This window comes from Zingiber officinale, chromosome 1A, assembly GCF_018446385.1.
Source record: "Zingiber officinale cultivar Zhangliang chromosome 1A, Zo_v1.1, whole genome shotgun sequence".
In the NCBI taxonomy this organism is placed as follows: domain Eukaryota; kingdom Viridiplantae; phylum Streptophyta; class Magnoliopsida; order Zingiberales; family Zingiberaceae; genus Zingiber; species Zingiber officinale.
Genome location: NC_055987.1, coordinates 91,184,380 through 91,191,734, shown reverse-complemented (window position 1 = coordinate 91,191,734; position 7,355 = coordinate 91,184,380). Strand labels below are relative to the sequence as shown.

The window sequence follows — 7,355 nt, the reverse complement described above, 5'->3', positions numbered from 1 at the left end:
TAAAACAAATGGGAGAGTTTGATACCTAAATAAAATCAACCTTGTTCAGTCAATGTAAAATCAGTTAAACTGCATTGGTAGTAGGCAAATAACATAAAATTTTCTGTTGTGGAAGTTATAATGAGAGTGGATTGATTGTTTCACCAATGACAAGAGAAATATTACTGTGTGATTTGAAGAAGAAATCCAAACATCTATTCTGCTGAATGCTAATTTATCATAACCTAGCAAAACAAATTTACCAAGCTACTCCAACGCCCTTCTTAATCAATCTGATCAATTAGTAAACATGATTATAGAATAAAACCCATAAATTGCCTCTAAAGCGAAAGTGCTAAGTTTATACTGGACTGAATGTAATTCATACACTATATGGATTGTTTGCAATGAAAATTACAAGCTCCAAAAAAAAACAAAGGTTTGGAACATAAAGGGATATCAATCCATCACAACTTAGATTGTTTGGAGGATCCATAGAAGTGTATTTATTTACATGTTAGAATACTGAAAATAAGCTACAGTGAAATCTTTAATGTGTACCATGGACTACATAAGAATAGATCAAGAAAAAGTTGAATTCTTACGGAAACCTACCCGTGTAGTTAATTATGTGATCTTCTCCATAGCCTTTACTTTCCTTTGAACATTCTTCCTTGATAGTGATCTTCGAAATTATATTAATTGTCAAGATGGATGCTATAAAACTGTTCAAACAATCACTTAGATAAAGCACAAACAATCACTTTGTTTGTGCTTCAAGATCCTACAAAGATTGAATTGCACATGGCAAAGATGTCGTCAGCCTGCAAACTTCTCGCTTAAATCAATTTCCAAACATGAAATACTAGTAGCGATATTGAACTATTTTTCTAGTTATCAGTCTTTCTTGCAAAGGATGCAGTTTAATTTTCATTGAAGGACCTAACCTATCATAGTTTTCAAATAAAACATCTCAATAACCTGGGAAATGATGGGATAAAATGATTATCACGATAATTTATATTAAACAAAAAGAGATTCCTACTTACATTGCAGGATAAGCCTATGAGTTTTTTGAATTAGATGATGATGCAGATTGACTGCCTTTTGTTTCCTTGACATTCTCTTTCATATCAGGACAATCTTCATTTTTTGGGTTCAAGGTACTTGAATCCATCTTCTGGACCTCCTCTTTTGTGTATATAAAAATCTGACGGACCATAGCACAAAATTCCCTGCAGAAAATTATACAACACCAGTTGTCAACATATCCATTTTATACATAGAAAATGGAAGATATATATACATAAGAGAAGAACATTAGGAATGTTGAAGCATGCTTACTGCCAAGGGTCATCTCCAACAAGCATCATATCATCCTCATTATCAGTAAATACAATCATCCAATTTTTATTTGGAGCCATCAATTCTCCTTTGAATTCAAATAGCTGATCTAACTCCTCGATCAGTTGGTCATAACCATCAAACTTTATCAAGTCAACAGATCTTCCAAGTGCAACACCCTGCTTATGAACCTGATATCAAAATGGAAACAGAATCATCTTCTCCAATAAAAAAGAGGTACATTCTATAGCATGACATTCTTGATCTACTAAGGGACTGAATGGAGATGGACACTACACATTAAGTCAAATATGAAAATGTGATTTAAAATCATTGGATCTTGCATATACATCAAAATTCAAAAAGCAAAGGAACTAGAAAGATATTAATTAGTCAGAAGTGAAGAACTAAATGGATGTTACTGCAAAAGGGAGAAATCATTTGATTTTAACTATGTCTACCCTAACTAACCATTGAATATTTTCCTACATCGCATTGTCACACTACGATACAAGATTATCTATCAATGGACATAACATAAAGTAAAGCATTAACGAAACTAAGAATGCAATGAAACCTAAAGCATGTAACAAAACCTAAAACATTAAAGAAACCCTAAGCTAATCTATCCTAATTGCATTCAATCAAAACTAGAACCTAACGAAATTTTAAGAACAAGACAAAACAAGAATTAAACAAACTAAAATGCATCAAATTAAACCTAACTCTTGATTGAAGCAATTCATCGAACACGTTGTAGGCGTAAAACTAATTAAACGTAATTAATGCAATTTAGACATGAAAGATCAAATTAACTACAAGCATTAACAATAAGCATCAACACAAGTAAATTGACAATAAACATAAGAGAAACCAAGCTAATCCAACCACAATCCACACTTCAATTCTTGAATACCAACGACTACCCTTCGCCGTCACACGAAAGGCCCGGTTCGGAACCCCCAAAACCGGTGGACAGTAGCTCACTCTGCTGGTCGCTGCACTCTTCGACACAAATGGGGATGATGAACGAATCCTCCAGTGAGAACCCCTCTGCTGGAACCTGATCGGAAATGGAGATGAATCCGTTTGCTGCCTTCTTCTTGCTGCCGCCTGAACCCCAGAAGGCAGGAGTGAAGGAAGAACGTCCGGAGGTGAATGTTCTTGCCGGAGAACCCCTCCGGCAAGGTGGAGTTGGTCGGATCTGTCGCCGAAGGTTGCTGCCCCCTGCCGAGTTGTTGCTGCCGCTCGCCGCTGGAATCTGAGAAGAAGAAAAGAGTGGACTGTATTGGCTGGCCGGCCGGCGGCAGTGAAAGCAAAGGAGAAGCCGCCGGCCGGAGAGAAGAAAGAAGGAGGCGCGGTGTGGGGAGTTGTCGCCGCTGCTAGTGATGGCAATTTCACCCGAACCCGATGGAGGATCCGACATCCGACCCGAATGGAGGAGGGTATGGAGGGACTATCAATACCCGATACCCGACCCGAATACCCGATTAAATAATATATATACATATATTAAAGAAAATTTTCTTTTTCTAAAATCAATTTACTATTTTTTGTTGATATTAGTAGGCCTATATAGATGTTTAATCTATTTTTTATAATTATATATAAATTTTTTAATAGGATGTTAATTTTAATATGTTTTTGTTGAATGATAATAGCTCGATAGAAAGAAGAAAAATTACATGTATAAAATATATGCAGTCCTTTAATGGGTATGGGTATACCCATTGGATATCCTATACCCGATGGGTATGGGTACGGAGGATATAGAATCCGACCCGAACCCGACCCATTGCCATCCCTAGCCGCTGCCCTATCTTGGCGCGAGGAAGAGAATCACGCGAGAAGAGGGATTCCAGGGTTCTGTTCCGTGCGTGAGGAAGAAAAGGGGAGGTGGGTTTTTTAATGGGTTCGGGTTTTGGGTTAAGGGGAGGAATCCGAATCCAATAATCAATAGGATTAAAAGTGGGTTTTTGGATTTTGGATATTGGGTTGAGAAGTTGAGATTTCGGGTTAATGGGATCCGGATCCATTAAGAGGATGAAATTGGACTTTTGAAATTGGGTTTGAAGAGTGGACTTTTGGATTGGATTTGAATTGGAGCTCCACTTCTTGAATGAACCCTTGGATGCCTTAAGCTCAAGATCAATGGTCCAGATCACTTTAAATCATGATGAAAAGCTGGATCACTTAGATCTGAATGAAGGGGCAGGATTTCACTGGATCTTGATCAACAGTCCACATTAATTTAGCTTGATCTTCCTCATTTGACCTCCAAATCAAGTCAAATTTGATCCGGTTCAACTCTAATCCATGGCTCTTTGAATTTCCTAAAAAACCACATCAAAATATGCAATTAAATTCCACAATTTATAAAAAATTTATAATTAAGTCCAAAATGAATTCCTACTCACAAAATATAATATAAACATCAAATTAAGCTTATGAGAAGGTAAAAATACTAAGTCTAAGAGCCAAAATAACTAATAAAAATGCTCATTATCAGTGACCTAGCCTCACGTGAACAAAAAAACTCTTTGTTCGTGAGTTTTTTTTCGTGAAGTTAAAAAAAACTATTGTTTTTTTTTGGATTCAACAACATTCAATTGACAATAGTTTAATAAAACTGTTGTATATTATCATGTAAGCAACGCTAAAAGACAACAGTTTTTTAAAACCGTTGTCTTTGATATACATTAGACAATAATTTTTTAAAAATCGTTGTCTTTGACATACATTAGACAACAATTTTTTAAAAACCGTTGTCATTTAAAAAAAATTATGGTGAACAACAACGGTTTTCAATAAAACCGTTGTTAAATGGCAAAAAGACAACAGTTTCTCGAAAAACTGTTGTCTATTAGGTGTGGTTAGATCTAAAATTTCTTGTAGTGTTCGTAATGAAATAGTGTGTTTGATTCGATAAAACACAAAGCCACATAATACTGGCACAGGCCAAGTTATGTCCAGTGATGCCGGATGGTCTTGTCTCACAGGTGCACTTAGAGACATGATGAATTTCTCAGACATGGACAACTGAGTACTGCCAAGAGGTTTGGCACATGAAAGCATGACTATCGAGTGGTATAATTAAGTGCTCTGGCATGCTGACACTGTTGGCCTAGAATCGGATAGGATAACACATCCAAAGCACACAACACACAAGAAGAAACAAGAAGAATAGAACAAATAGGAACTTCACTTATGAAAGGAAACCTTACACTGAGATGCCTTCTACATGCCTCTATGACCCTTTATATAGCATCACAAATGATAAGAGCACGAACCACGAGATCCATAAAAATAGGATCTAGATGAGATCCATAAAAATAGGATCTAGATCCATAAAAATAGGTAGACCGAGTAATAACTAATTATCAAGAAAATAAAAAAAATAAAAATAAAAAACTAATGACGTGGAGGGATTATTTTCTCACATTACTTCCCCTAATCCTGACATGATTCTAAGTCACGGAGCCGAGTAGTTGTCGCATGGCACCACGGGCAGTCCATCTGTCTGCACCATGAACAAGTCCATCTGTTCGCGTTATCCATGACTCTGCTTCTTTGGCCCTGCGCCAAAGTCTATTTTCACACCAAGTGCTCGGCCCACAACTCGATCTCTTCGGCACCACGAACAACTCTCGTCTGTTAGTTCTCTTGGCAACACGAGCAAGTCCATCTACTCGCACAACGGACAAGCCCATTTGTCCGCCTTTATTGCTTGGCATATGTTGCATACCTGCCACGCCCGCTTCGCTGCCAAGTTCGCCTCCTGCAAACTTGGGCTTGGAATGTGTCCAGCGCACTGCCAATCCTTTGCTTGGTATGACTTGCACCCATGTCACACTTGCTGGTTTGCCAAGTCTTCCTCCTGTAAGACTTGGGCTTGGGCAGCCCAGCGTTGCTGCCTCGCTTGGCATGCCTTGCGCGCATGCCCGACTCGGATGTATGCCAAGTCTGCCTCCTGCAGACTTGCACATGGACAGAGCCCCGCGCACTACCGATTCGCTGCTTTGCATGTGCCCTAGCCAGGTTGGGTTTTCTAGCCTTGCTAGGAGACAGACTTGCTTGAATGTCTTCAAGGTTATCTTGTACAAACGATTTTGTGTTCGCTTTACCAGCATCAAGAGCTTCCCGCTCCTATCAATCACCTTCATGGTATCTCCTTTCATATGCACTTCATTCCCAGCTTCTGTCAATTGACCAAGACTTATGATATTACTACAAAGTTTCGGAAGGTAGTATACCTCGTGGAGAGCCTTTTGGTCGTCGTTCTTGCATTCGAACGCAGTCGTCCCCTTGCCCATGATCTCAATGGTTGATCCATCGCCAAACCTCACCCTCCCGGTGATGGTTTCATCTAGTTCTTGAAACTTCTCACGATGGCTAGTCATGTGATTGCTGGCACCGTTGTCAAGGTACCAGACGTCTTTATCTTCTCCTTTCTCAACGTTGCGATACATCTCCGGTAGGAACCTATCTTCACTGAGTAGAATGATATCCTGTCGCTCACGCCTAGTGTGAGACTCCTCGTGGGACACGATCATCATCAGTGTTGACTCTTCATCGGTGGCGTAAGTGAGATGAGCCTCATAATCACGACGCTTGTTGTAGCATTCGGACGCATAATGCCACATTTTCTCACAATTGAAACACTTTATATGACTCTTGTCATGAGTGCATCTGCCATTGCTGCTAGTGCCTCCTGCACTGTCTTGGCTCGGCGTACCATGACCACGACCACGACCTCGCCCACGCCCACGCCATTTGCTACGACTAGGGCTGCTGGATCCACGCCCCTTGCCTCCTGACGAAGTGTCCACATTGTCCCCCTTCTGTCGCATTTGTCATTCAGCATGAGTAAGTAGGAGCTCACCTTCAGTGCTGTTGGTGTTGCCGCGTAGACGTAGTGTTCGTTCTTCGTACGCTTTCAGTCTTCCAATAGTCTCCTCAAATGGTATCGTCTCAAGATCGTGAAACTACTCAATGCCGGCAACAATAGGGAAAAACTTATTAGGGACAGAATCGAGTAACTTCTTTACCAAAGATGAATCTTCAAGCGTGGCACCAAGAGCGGAGAACTTGCTGCTCATAGCGCTGAGTTTGCCAGCAAACTCATCAATCTTGTCGGTCTCCTTCATTCGGAGGGCGTCAAACTCGCTCTTCAATGTTTGTACGCGTGCCTTCTTCACCCGATCACTACCAAGGTACCTCGTCTTGAGGCTGTCCCAGACTTCCTTCGCTGTCTTCTTGTTAGCAATCTGGAGAAGGATGTCTTCGTGGATACATTGCAAGATGTATGCACGTGCCTTTTTGTCATTCTTTATATCTACTTGGGCTCCTTCCGCTGGCTCCACCGCCTCCCAGACTCCCTGGGTATCAAGAATCGCCTCTGTCTTTATTGCCCACACAGTATAATTGTGAGGGCTTAGCATCAGATAGGGAAATGGCACTCCGCCGTTCTCCTTCGCAGCAACTAATGGGATGCCAGACATTTTTGTGGAATCATGGATTCTTGGGTGTTCTATACTGCCAAGGCTCTGATACCAAATGTTGGCCTAGAATTGGATAGAATAGCACACCCAAAGCACACAACACACAAGAAGAAACAAGAAAAATAGGACAAATAGGAACTTCACTTATGAAAGGAAACCTTACACCGAGATGCCTTCTACATGCCTCTACGACCCTTTATGTAGCATCACAAATGATAAGAGTACAAACCACGAGATCCATAAAAATAGGATCTAGATGAGATCCATAAAAATAGGTAGACCGAGTAATAACTAATTATCAAGAAAATTAAAAAAAAACTAATGACGTGGAGGGATTATTTTCTCACAGACACCACTCAGGCGTGTTGTGACTGCAACCCACTCAAACTTGGGTTGCCGAAGTGAGTATTTGTAGTGCCAAGGGGTGTTGGGAACCAACTTAGACTCGGCTCACACAACTCATACTTGACTCAAACAACTCAGACTCGACTAGCTTGAGGAATCGACATCATTCTCAAACTGAGAGACTCG

At 40.3% G+C, this 7,355-nt stretch overlaps 1 long non-coding RNA gene across 1 annotated transcript; it reads right to left on the bottom strand.

The window, feature by feature from the left end:
* Positions 1-697: 697 nt before the first annotated feature.
* On the bottom strand, positions 698-1,632 carry LOC122006629. Its single transcript, XR_006118735.1, has 3 exons — positions 1,324-1,632; positions 1,029-1,214; positions 698-763 (listed from the first exon to the last, which is right to left on the bottom strand). It is a non-coding gene; the product is annotated as an uncharacterized LOC122006629 (long non-coding RNA).
* Between the last annotated feature and the right edge of the window lie 5,723 nt (positions 1,633-7,355).